The sequence below is a fragment of the Carcharodon carcharias genome, chromosome 2 (genome assembly GCF_017639515.1).
Source record: "Carcharodon carcharias isolate sCarCar2 chromosome 2, sCarCar2.pri, whole genome shotgun sequence".
Lineage (NCBI taxonomy): Eukaryota > Metazoa > Chordata > Chondrichthyes > Lamniformes > Lamnidae > Carcharodon > Carcharodon carcharias.
The window spans coordinates 100,426,985-100,439,770 of record NC_054468.1 but is presented as its reverse complement, the minus strand read 5'-3'; positions in this window follow the sequence as shown (position 1 = coordinate 100,439,770).

Sequence of the window (12,786 nt, the reverse complement as noted above, 5' to 3'; positions counted from 1 at the left end):
TACAATCACAAGGGGGAAAGGGAGGAAATTAGAAATTGGCGACCCATTTCACTGTTGAATGTGGACTATAAGATTCTGACCAAGGTCATCGCCAGTCGGGTCAAATCCGCTCTGGAATTGGTGATCCACCCTGACCAGACCTGCTCTGTGCTGGGCAGGAAGATCTCTGACAGCCTCTTGCTACTCAGGGATACGATTGCCTATGTGCAGGACTTGGGTATGGACACCTGCCTCATCAGCCTGGATCAGGAGAAGGCCTTTGACAGAATATCGCAAACCTACATGGTGGATATGCTCTCTAAAATGGGGTTTGGGGAGGGAATCCAAAACTGGATCCAACTGCTCTACACTAACATCAGTAGCGCAGTCTCAACCAATGGATGGGGATCAGATAGCTTTCCGATTAAATCTGGAGTCAGGCAGGGCTGTCCTCTTTCGTCTGCTCTTTTCGTGTGTTGCATAGAACCCTTTGCCGAGTCCATCAGGAAGGTTCCGGGCATAAGAGGAGTGACGATCCCAGGCTGTGGAGGCACTCAGGTCAAAGCCTCCCTGTACATGGACGATGTTGCCGTCTTCTGCTTGGATCCGCTGTCAGTGCACAGACTGATCCACACCTGTGACCAGTTCGAACTGGCCTCGGGAGCCAAGGTAAATCGTGGCAAGAGCGAGGCCATGTTCTTTGGGAACTGGGCTGACCGATCCTTTGTCCCCTTCACTGGCAGGGCTGACGGCCTGAAGGTGCTGGGGATATGGTTCGGAGGGACCAGGGCACGCGTTAGAAACTGGAAGGAGCGAGTGTCTATGGTGAAAAGAAAACTGGGCATGTGGGAGCGACGCTCCCTCTCCATTGCGGGTAAGAACCTGGTCATCAGGTGTGAGGCACTCTTGCTGTTGCTGTATGTGGCGCAGGTCTAGCCCATTCCACACTCCTGCATGGTGGCGATCATCCGAGCCATCTTCCGCATTATCTGGAGGTCGAAAATGGATCATGTCCGCAGGGACACGATGTACAAGCCTCTAGATAAGGGGTGAAAAAACGTGCCCAACATCGCCCTCATACTGATGGCCACCTTTGTGTGCGGCTGCATCAAGAGTTATTAGACCCTCAGTACGCAAACACCAAGTGTCACTACGTGCTGAGGTTCTACCTGTCCCCGGTGTTGCGAAGGATGGGTCTGGCCACGCGGCCGCGGAACGCTCCAAGTAGTTGGACCGTGCCATACCACCTGTCCCTCGTGGAAAAATTTATGCAGAGAAACATCTTTGACCACAAAGATAAAAACAAAAAAACTGCGGATGCTGGAAATCCAAAACAAAAACAAAAACAGAATTACCTGGAAAAACTCAGCAGGTCTGGCAGCATCGGCGGAGAAGAAAAGAGTTGACGTTTCGAGTCCTCATGACCCTTCGACAGAACTTGAGTTCGAGTCCAAGAAAGAGTTGAAATATAAGCTGGTTTAAGGTGTGTGTGTGGGGGGCGGAGAGAGAGAGAGAGAGGTGGAGTGGGGGTGTGGTTGTAGGGACAAACAAGCAGTGATAGAAGCAGATCATCAAAAGATGTCAACAACAATAATACAAAAGAACGCATAGGTGTTAAAGTTAAAGGTTGGTGATATTGTCTAAACGAATGTGCTAATTAAGAATGGATGGTAAGGCACTCAAGGTATAGCTCTAGTGGGGGTGAGGAGAGCATAAAAGATGTAAAAAATAAATAAATAAATAAATAAATATTTTATTTTTCTCTTTTTATAATGGAAATAGGTGGGAAAAGGAAAATCTATATAATTTATTGGGAAAAAAAGAGAAAAGGAAGGGGGAAACAGAAAGGGGGTGGGGATGGGGGAGGGAGCTCACGACCTAAAGTTGTTGAATTCAATATTCAGTCCGGATGGCTGTAAAGTGCCTAGTCGGAAGATGTGGTGTTGTTCCTCCAGTTTGCGTTGGGCTTCACTGGAACAATGCAGCAAGCCAAGGACAGACATGTGGGCAAGAGAGCAGGGTGGAGTGTTAAAATGGCAAGCGACAGGGAGGTTTGGGTCATTCTTGCGGGCAGACCGCAGGTGTTCTGCAAAGCGGTCACCCAGTTTACGTTTGGTCTCTCCAGTGTAGAGGAGACCACATTGGGAGCAACGAATGCAGTAGACTAAGTTGGGGGAAATGCAAGTGAAATGCTGCTTCACTTGAAAGGAATGTTTGGGTCCTTGGATGGTGAGGAGAGAGGAAGTGAAGGGGCAGGTATTGCATCTTTTGCGTGGGCATGGGGTGGTGCCATAGGAGGGGGTTGAGGAGTAGGGGGTGATGGAGGAGTGGACCAGAGTGTCCCGGAGGGAGCGATCCCTACGGAATGCCGATAGGGGGGGTGAAGGGAAGATGTGTTTGGTGGTGGCATCATGCTGGAGTTGGCGGAAATGGCGGAGGATGATCCTTTGAATGCAGAGGCTGGTGGTGTGATAAGTGAGGACAAGGGGGACCCTATCATGTTTCTGGGAGGGAGGAGAAGGCGTGAGGGCGGATGTGCGGGAGATGGGCCCGACACGGTTGAGGGCCCTGTCAACGACCGTGGGTGGTCCCTGGACCATGACCCCACACTGAACATCAAGCCATTGTTTCCAGGACTGTCACTGACCTCATCTCCTCTGGGGATCTCCCATCCACAGCTTCCAACCTGATAGTCGCCCAACCTCGGACGGCCCGCTTCTATCTCCTACCCAAAATCCACAAACAGAACTGCCCCGGTAGACCGATCGTCTCAGCTTGCTCCTGCCCCACAGAAATCATTTCTCGTTATCTTGACTCCCTTCTCTCTCCCCTTGTCCAGTCCCTTCCCACCTACATCCGTGATTCCTCTGACACCTTACGTCACATCAACAATTTCCAGTTCCCTGGCCCCAACCGCTTCCTCTTCATCATGGACGTCCAATCCCTCTATACCTCCATCCCCCACCAGGATGGTCTGAGGGCCCTTAGCTTCTTCCTCGAACAGAGGCCCGAACAATCCCCATCCACCATTACTCTCCTCCGTCTGGCTGAACTTGTTCTCACGCTGAACAATTTCTCCTTCAACTCCTCTCACTTCCTCCAAATAAAAGGTGTGGCTATGGGTACCCGCATGGGCCCCAGCTATGCCTGTCTCTTTATAGGGTATGTGGAACATTCCTTGTTCCAGTCCTACTCCGGCCCCCTTCCACAACTCTTTCTCGGGTACATCGATGATTACTTTGGTGCCGCTTCATGCTCTCATCGGGACTTGGAAAAATTTATCAATTTTGCTTCCAATCTCCACCCCTCCATCATTTTCATGTGGTCCATCTCTGACACTTCCCTTCCCTTCCTTGACCTCTCTGTCTCAATCTCTGGTGATAGACTGTCCACCAATATCCATTACAAACCCACCGACTCCCACAGCTATCTCGACTACAGCTCCTCACACCCCACTTCCTGTAAGGACTCCATCCCATTCTCTCAGTTCCTTCGCCTCCGTGGCTGTTCCGATGATGCTACCTTCAAAAACAGTTCCTCTGACATGTCCTCCTTCTTCCTTAACCGAGGTTTTCCACCCACGGTCGTTGACAGGGCCCTCAACCGTGTCGGGCCCATCTCCCGCGCATCCGCCCTCACGCCTTCTCCTCCCTCCCAGAAACATAATAGGGTCCCCCTTGTCCTCACTTATCACCCCACCAGCCTCCGCATTCAAAGGATCATCCTCCGCCATTTCCGCCAACTCCAGCATGATGCCACCACCAAACACATCTTCCCTTCACCCCCCTTATCGGCATTCTGTAGGGATCGCTCCCTCCGGGACACCCTGGTCCACTCCTCCATCACCCCCTACTCCTCAACCCCCTCCTATGGCACCACCCCATGCCCACGCAAAAGATGCAATACCTGCCCCTTCACTTCCTCTCTCCTCACCATCCAAGGACCCAAACACTCCTTTCAAGTGAAGCAGCATTTCACTTGCATTTCCCCCAACTTAGTCTACTGCATTCGTTGCTCCCAATGTGGTCTCCTCTACATTGGAGAGACCAAACGTAAACTGGGCGACCGCTTTGCAGAACACCTGCGGTCTGCCCGCAAGAATGACCCAAACCTCCCTGTCGCTTGCCATTTTAACACTCCACCCTGCTCTCTTGCCCACATGTCTGTCCTTGGCTTGCTGCATTGTTCCAGTGAATCCCAACGCAAACTGGAGGAACAACACCTCATCTTCCGTTTAGGCACTTTACAGCCATCCGGACTGACTATTGAATTCAACAACTTTAGGTCGTGAGCTCCCTCCCCCATCCCCACCCCCTTTCTGTTTCCCCCTTCCTTTTCTCTTTTTTTCCCAATAAATTATATAGATTTTCCTTTTCCCACCTATTTACATTATAAAAAGAGAAAAAAAAAAATATTTATTTATTTATTTATTTTTTACATCTTTTATGCTCTCCTCACCCCCACTAGAGCTATACCTTGAGTGCCCTACCATCCATTCTTAATTAGCACATTCGTTTAGACAATATCACCAACCTTTAACTTTAACACCTATGTGTTCTTTTGTATTATTGTCGTTGACATCTTTTGATGATCTGCTTCTATCACTGCTTGTTTATCCCTACAACCACACCCCCACTCCAGCTCTCTCTCTCTCTCTCTCTCTCTCCGCCCCCCCACACACACACCTTAAACCAGCTTATATTTCAACTCTTTCTTGGACTCGAACTCAAGTTCTGTCGAAGGGTCATGAGGACTCGAAACGTCAACTCTTTTCTTCTCCGCCGATGCTGCCAGACCTGCTGAGTTTTTCCAGGTAATTCTGTTTTTGTTTTTATCTTTGACCACAAGTCCATCAGGCAGTGGTCAGCACATAACGTCTTAGAGGCCCTGAGGGAAAAGGAGATGGTGGATCCTGTGGGATGGTTCCCTGAGCAGACTGTCAAAGTTATTTGGCAGAATGCCTCATCGCCAGAACTTTCCAACAAGCATCAAGATGTAGCTTGGCTGTTGGTGAGAAAGGCCCTCCCCGTCAGATCCTTCCTACACACCAGGAGTCTCACCCCCTCAGCACATTGCCCTCGAGGTGGCTATGGTGGGGACGAGACCGTTGTTCACCTCCTTGTGGATTGTGCCTTTGCAAAGAAAGTCTGGAGAGAGATGCAGGGGTTTCTGTCAAGGTTCATCCCGAGCAGTTCTGTGACACAGGACTCTGTGCTCTACGGGCGGTTCCCAGGGACACACACTGAGACAAACATCAACTGCAGCTGGAGGATCATCAACTCAGTGAAAGATGCTCTTTGGTCTGCTCAAAACTTGTTGGTCTTCCAGCGCAAAGAGTTGTCCCCGACCGAGTGTTGCAGACTGGCACATTCCAAAGTCCAGGACTATGTGCTGAGGGACACACTAAAGCTTGGGGCAGCCACTGCAAAGGCGCAATGGGGAAGGGTCACTGCCTAAGACCTTTCTGCCACAGTGCACCGAGGGGCTGGGAACTGTGTAGAGCCCCTCGGGTTGTACAGCTCAAAATGAATGTCTGAAAACGATTGTAATATTCATTGTTTGTACTGATGCACCTTGTGATACATGTTGTAAAAGTTGAACCTGATTGTACTTTTGTAATGATGGTTTTGAAATGGTTTGGAATGTTGTTGAAGATTTTTTATGAATAAATTATATTTTTGCAAAAAAAAAGTAAGCTGCTTAACTGAGTCCTAACCTGCATGCAATAGATGCTAATTTAATACACAGACCTCTTGGACTGTTAGATCAAGAATTCTGAAATAGGAGCAAACCTAGATTCTGAAATAGGAGCAAATCTAGACTCTGAAATAGGAGTAAACCTAGATTCTGAAATAGGAGTAAAGCTAGATTCTGAAATAGGAGCAAATCTAGACTCTGAAATAGGAGTAAACCTAGACTCTGTTTTAGACTTCAGGAGTTGTTGTTGTGAAGAAAAGATTGAATAGTAATAGGGTTAAACTGCTTTCAATGTCAGCATGGGGCTCTATCTCTTGACTGGGAGATCCCTCACTGCATTGATCTCAGGTAATCCCTGATCTTGGAATGTAATTCCTGATGGTTCCTGCAAGTCCATTAGTTATTAAAGGAACATTTAATGTTGCAGATTTGTATCGAAAGATACAGCACCAATCTCTCTTGTCACAACTTAAAATGCAAGTAACTTTGGCCTTTCCATATGGTCCTGGATTTACTTTACCCCTCCATAACTGGGATGCAACCCACATGAAAGGATATGATTATTTCAGGAGTTTGTATCTGGAACTGAACTTTTGACCACCCCTTGCAAGCCCAAAGCCATCAAATGGATCAGGACTGAGGGACTGATGGTATTCATGAACTCTCCCGTTGGCTGTCCAGCACCATTTTCAAATGGATATGCTAGGAGTAGATCTGTTGGTTCAGAGATTAGTTATCTTTGTCTAAAGCCTGCTGCTTTCAATTGTTACAACAACAACTTGCATTTGTATAACAACTTTTATGTGGTAAGCGGCTTCCAAGGTACTTCACAGGGGCATTGCCAGGCAAAACTGACACCAAGTCACTTGAGGAGATATTATGGCCAGTATTTGAAAGTTTGATCAAAAAAGCTTGGTCTTGTTTTAAAGGCTGACTTAAAGAAGCAGAGAGAGGTAGAGAGTGGGAAGGTTTAGGAATGGAATTCCAGAACTTAAGGCTCAGAGAGTTGAAGGTACAGCCTGCAATTGTGGAGAGATGTGCAAGATACCAAACCTGGAGGAACACTGACATTTTGAAAGTTTGTAGGGCTGGAAGAGGTCTCAGACAGGGGAAAGATGAAGCAATAGAAGGATTTAAGCACAAGGCTGAGAATTTTATAATTGAAGCTTTGCCAAACTGAGAGACAATGTAGAGCAGGGAGCACAGAGGTGATGGGTGAGAGGGGCTTGGCAAGAGTTAGGATTTGGGCAGTAAAGTTTAGTATGCAGCAGGCCTGCAATGTAGTTTCACTAGGATGCCACACGATTCCTCCCTCAGAACACGTTTTCACAATGTCACTAAATGGTTGTCACCTTTTCCTATATCAAATATTCACCATACTGAAAGATGCTACAGAAATACAACTTCTTTCTCCATTTCCTCAAACCTTCAAGAGACAGACAGATCTGTGCAGGGAAAGATTTTCACAAGCACACACAACCCTTATTGTACAAGAATTTGCTTCAGTTTGTTATGATTTTATGTTTTTTTTATTATAAGTACTGGTTTAGCTGCCAATACAATCCTGTATAAAGCAGTAGAAGGTGCTTTAAAAATGCTTAAGCAATGTGATTGCCTTGTTTTGCAGTAATTAATTAACTTGAGTGATTAATGCTTTTGTTCTATGTGTTTATTGCTGAACAGTAGCTTTTCTCATCCATCTTATGAACAGAGTGCATTTTGATTGCTTTACATTGAATCAATGAAATATTGAAAGCAATCAATAACATCTTTCTCTGATTTTTTCCAAAGTGTAATAGCCAAAATATGACATTAATTTCATTATCTAGACTAACACACCCAGTACAGTACAGTACTGAGGGAGCACTGCACTATTGGAGGTGCTATCTTTCAGATATGTTACACTTCATAGTCTTACCATTCCCAATTTCTATAACTTCCTCCAGCCACATAGGCCACTAAAACTCGGCATTCCCCGAATTCTGGCCTCTTGCACCTCCCCACTCCCTTACATTGGTGGCCATTTTTAATCACTAAGATCTTGAATCCCCTCCTGAAGCATCTCCATCTCCCCACTTCTCTCTCGTCCTTCAAAACTACCTCATTAACTAACCTTCCCTAATATCAGCTGTGTCTCAGTTGGTAACTTTCTTGCCTCTGAGTCAGAAGGTTGTGGGTTTAAATCCCATTCCAGGACTTGAGTCTGCTGACAAAGTCAGCTGCACTTTTCAGACGTGGCATCTTTTGCATGAGATATTGAACCAATCCAGGTGAAATAAATGAATACAAAGATCCCATGAAACTATACCAAAGAAGAGCAGATGAGTTTTTCCTGGTGTCCTGGACAATACTTATTCCTCAATCAACATAAAAAGCAGATTATCTGGTCATTATTTCATTTCAGTTTATGGGGGTTTAGTGTGTGCAAATTAGCTGCCATATTTCCTACATTCCAAGAGTGATAACACTTTGAAAAGTACTTAATTGGCTGTTAATTGCTTTGGGGCAACCTGTGGTCATAAATGCACCACTTTCTGTCCTTTCCTTCAATATCTCCTTCATTGGCTTGCTGTTGATTTCTTTTGACCATGCTTCTGTGAAACATCTTGGTACTTTTATCTATGTTAAAGGTGCTATATTAATGCAAGTTGTTGTCATTTCTTGTTATATGTTTTCCAGGGGAGAATTTTTAGCATGTCGGGCAGGCTGAGCGACAGCGGGCATGGTGGGTGCTGAGCCAATCGCTGCCGGCGATCAGCTCTGCGCCACCAGTTTACCTGGGTGGGCCCGCTCAGAGTGATTTGCAGCTGCCGAGAACAGTGGGAGGGGGCAGGTGGTGGCGGGAGTCCAATGACCACTGGGTCCAATGGCGACCTGGCAGCCTGTTTTCTAAAGGCTGCCAACAATGGGGCACAGAAGGGTTCCTGAGTGTGCTCTCGATGAGCAGGCCAGGCAGGGGGGCAGGTCAGTGGGGCATTGTGCCCCGAGATTTTCAGATGTGTGCCTCGCTGCCCTCCGCGAGGAAGTAGCAGCACAGTGCGAGATCATCGTGCCAAGGGATGGGAGGAGGAGGCCCCCCCCCCCCCCCCACATGAGGAAATGGGCCTGGCAGGAGGTGGCAGAAGGGGTCAGCCCCCATGATGTGGTGCGACACACCTGGGTGCTGTGCCGCAAGCTGTTCAATGACCACTTGCGATCGGGAAGGGTGAGTACTGTGTTAGCATGGGTCACTTAGCACAGCAGGTAGGTTGGCCCCTCCCTGTCCACCCTCCCCAGCTCTGAATTTAGCTAGTGCATTAATTGATTCATGGCATGTGACTTTCGCTGGGTGGGCCAGCATTTATTGCTCCTGAGAGGGTGGTGCTGAGCTGCCTCCTGTATCCGCTCCATGTGGTACATGTACACCCAGAGTGCTGTTTTGGGGGTGAGCTCCAGGATCAGGACCCAGGCGCAGTGCTGGAACACTGAGAAATTTCAAAGTCAGGATGCTTACTGACTGGGAGGGGAACTTCCAGTTGGCGGGGCACACATCCATCTGCTCCTGTATTCTACGTGCTAGTGCTCCTTGCTTTGGAAGGTGATGCAGTGTGAGTGGCAAATGTGATGGAGGCAGCATCTGGACAAGGGGGTCAGCCCTGGCTGCTTGGAGTGAGTATATGGCGGCTCCAGAGTCACGGATCGGATGAGCCCTGCAATGTTTCACTCAGTTGGGGTTGGCAGGGCTGCAATGGCAATGCAGGTACGGGGTGGACTAATCAATGTTCCTCTCACCTTTCAGGAGGAAACCGCACACAATAAAGCTGAATGGATACGGGTTGGTGGAGAGCAGCCCCACCTACTCATACTCACCAGATACAAGCAGGAGGCTCTCAAGCTGGAGAGGCTCTCTGCACCCAGGTCAACCAGCCAGGGTGAGGTTGGGAGGTAACAGTGAGATGCACTGAGGTCATTGCAACAATTCCACTGTTGACTGTATATTGATTCCAGCCTCCAACATGGGTTTCCCGTTGATTATGGAAGGAGGAGTGTGTCCTGATCCAGGGGCCAGCCATGCACATTAACAGTGCAACGACTTCAACTGATCAAATGTCCTTGTTCTTCCTTTCAGCCTCACCGGAGCATGCGCGGGCTGAGGAGGCAGAGGGCTTGCCACTGACACCGGAGGGCCCTGAAGGTATAGCCACACCAGTGTCACACCATCTCAGTCGGAGGACTGCTGGGGACCAGGAACATGCTGATGATGGGCCTCTGGAGTCGTCCCTGAGACAGCAGATGCTGGAAGTCCAGCAGGGTGTGCGGGAGGATCTGGCGGAGATACATAGGGAATTGTGTGCCATGGTCCCCGTGACGGAGGAGTCCATGCGGAGCATCAGCAATGCATTGACCCTCATGACCAAGCACAACACTTCCTCCATGGAGAGAGTGGTAACTCTCGTGGAGAGGATCCTCCAGGAGACCAATCAGGCCTTTCTGGGCATGCGCTTGGACCTGCAAGCCCTCACAATTGCATTGACCTCAGCTGGTCAGTGCCAGGTTGGGAGATGGATTGGGCACCCAGTATCCCAGCTCAGTGCTCATCCATCCATGGTGAGCAGGGAGGTCCGAAGGGACCTCACGTTGGCTCACGAGCTGCCTGTTGTCTCTGTGGTTCCTCTCAAGGCGCTCCGGATAATGGTAGCAGCTCCTCTGCCCCTCTGCCAGTGACCGTGGCATCCGATGAGGCTGCGGCCATTGGGGAGGTGCCAGACATGGCACTGGCCTCTCCCTCCCAGGTGGGGCCAGCACAGGCTGCAAGGGCCAGAGGACACCCGCCAAGGTCATCAAGGTCAACAGGACAGCAGAGTGAGCAGGCTGTCTCCAATGCCGGTGTCAGCGAGGGGGGAGCAAATGTAAATGTAAATCACCTTATGCACACTATGGACTTATCACTGGTGATTTTTTATTGCCCCTGTATTAGTTGCTTCTCAGTCACCCGGCAGCTCAACTCATTTTAACGCATTTTCATTTCTGTTTTGTAGTGTGAAATCACTAAAGGTTTTAGTTCTGAACAAGCCTTTGGATGCTTCATTACTTCTGCATGTGGACAGAAACCCAGGATGTTATGAGTGACTTGTTTGTCACTGAGCTTTATTGACAAGGCACCTCCCTACTCACCATGGATGGATGGACACCGAGCTGAGATACTGGGATAATGTTCCTAACCAGGCAGATGCTGCTCTCAGGTTTAAGTATAGAGCCTGCCGGCCTGGCGTGTGTTGAAGGTCCATCTGTGGTGGCCTAGCTGAAAGTCCCTGCCTCCCTGGAGCTGCCCGGGTTAGCGTCTATCCCCTCTGTTCTCCCGTGTGTGCTCATGCTCGGACTCACTGCTGGACTCATCATGTGCATCCGGAGCAACTGTGTCTACTTCTTCATCATCCACTGCGTCCTTCCTTCCCAGTGCCAGATTGTGGAGAGCGCAGCATGCAACCACTATCACTGAGACACGATCTGGGGGGTACTGGAGTGCGCCGCCTGAGTGGTCGGAAGAGGCATCGGAGGCGCATTTTGAACAGACCAATGGTTCTCTCCACAGACCTTGTGGAGGTGTGGCTCCTATTATACCGCTGCTCTTGTGGAGGCGTGGCTCCTATTATACCGCTGCTCTTGTGGAGGCGTGGCTCCTATTATACCGCTGCTCAGCCTCTGATATTGAATAGTGGAGAGGCATCATGAGCCACCATCTGAGGGGATAGCCCTTGTCACCCAACAGCCATCCATCCAGCCGGGCTGGAGCACTGAAGAGCCCCGACACCTGGGAGTGTCTGAGGATGTAGGCGTCGTGGGAGCTGCCTGGGTACCTTGCACAGACTTGTAGAATCAGCATCCTGTGATCACACACTATCTGCACGTTCATGGAGTGGAAGCCCTTCCTGTTGATGAAGGCACTGGGCTCACCTGCTGGCACCTTGATGGCCACATGTGTACAGTCTAAAGCACCCTGGACACAGGGGAAGCCAGCAATGGTCGTGAAGCCACTGGCTCAATCTGCCGGGCTGGCCTGGTCCATGTGGTAGTGAATGAAAGTCAATGCCCATCTGAACAGAGCGTCTGTCACCTGCTTGACGCAACTGTGGACAGCTGATTGGGAGACTCCGCAAAGATCACCCACCAACTCCTGGAAAGAGCTGGAGTCATTGAAGTTGAGGGCAGCCATGACCTTCTATGCCACAGGCATGGTGTGTCCAGCCACACAGTCGGAGCTGATCTCAAGGCCAATCATCTGACAGATGGAGGTGACTGTCTCCCTTGAGAGACGGAGCCTCCTTTGGCACTGCATCTCAGACATATTGAGGTAGCTGCATCGCTGTCTGTAAACCCTGGCAGCAGGATAGTGGCGGCTTCTGCAGCCCCTTCCACCATGGACTACCTGTTGGCCCTGTGCCCCTTGTGCCTGCGCCTGTCCTCCCAAAGGTGGCTCCCCTGGAGGCTGAATGTGGACTCCTGGCCTTCTCCCCCTTCTGGCCCTCTCTTCCTCCTCAGAGGAGGTGCCTTCAGTGGACAGCACAACCCCCATTCCCAGGGTAAGGGAAGGCTTCCTGAAACCTGCAGGGCCCCAAGAATGATGTTTACTCCAGAGTCCTGACCTGAAGCCTGTTATTCCTGTACAAGCAGCTGTGAAGAGATTTGAAGTTCTCCTGTTCACACAAGCAAGTAGCAGCAAGTTTCTAAAGTAAACAACTCAGATTCGCGAACCCACTCACCCTTCTAATCCCGCCTGTGGATGAGGCTTTTAAAAATGTGGCCTACCCACCTGCCCATTGTGCCCTTGCGACACTCTGAAAATCGCATGGGCTGTGAAAAATCACAGTGTATTAATGGCTCAAGGGCCTTAAGTGGCCCGTTAATTAATGGCATCGGAGCTCATAGCGCGCCCGCCCACTGAAACATCGCGATGGCACGCGGTGACGTCGGGACGCATGCCCAACGTTATCAGGTGTCATTTTATGCATCAGCGAGTCAGGCCCAACCCACCTGCTGACGTCAAAATTCTGCCCCGTGAATAGGATGAGTGAATTCATTTAATTAATTTTAACTGGTTGAACAGCTAAAGGCCAGATGAATCAAGTTCTC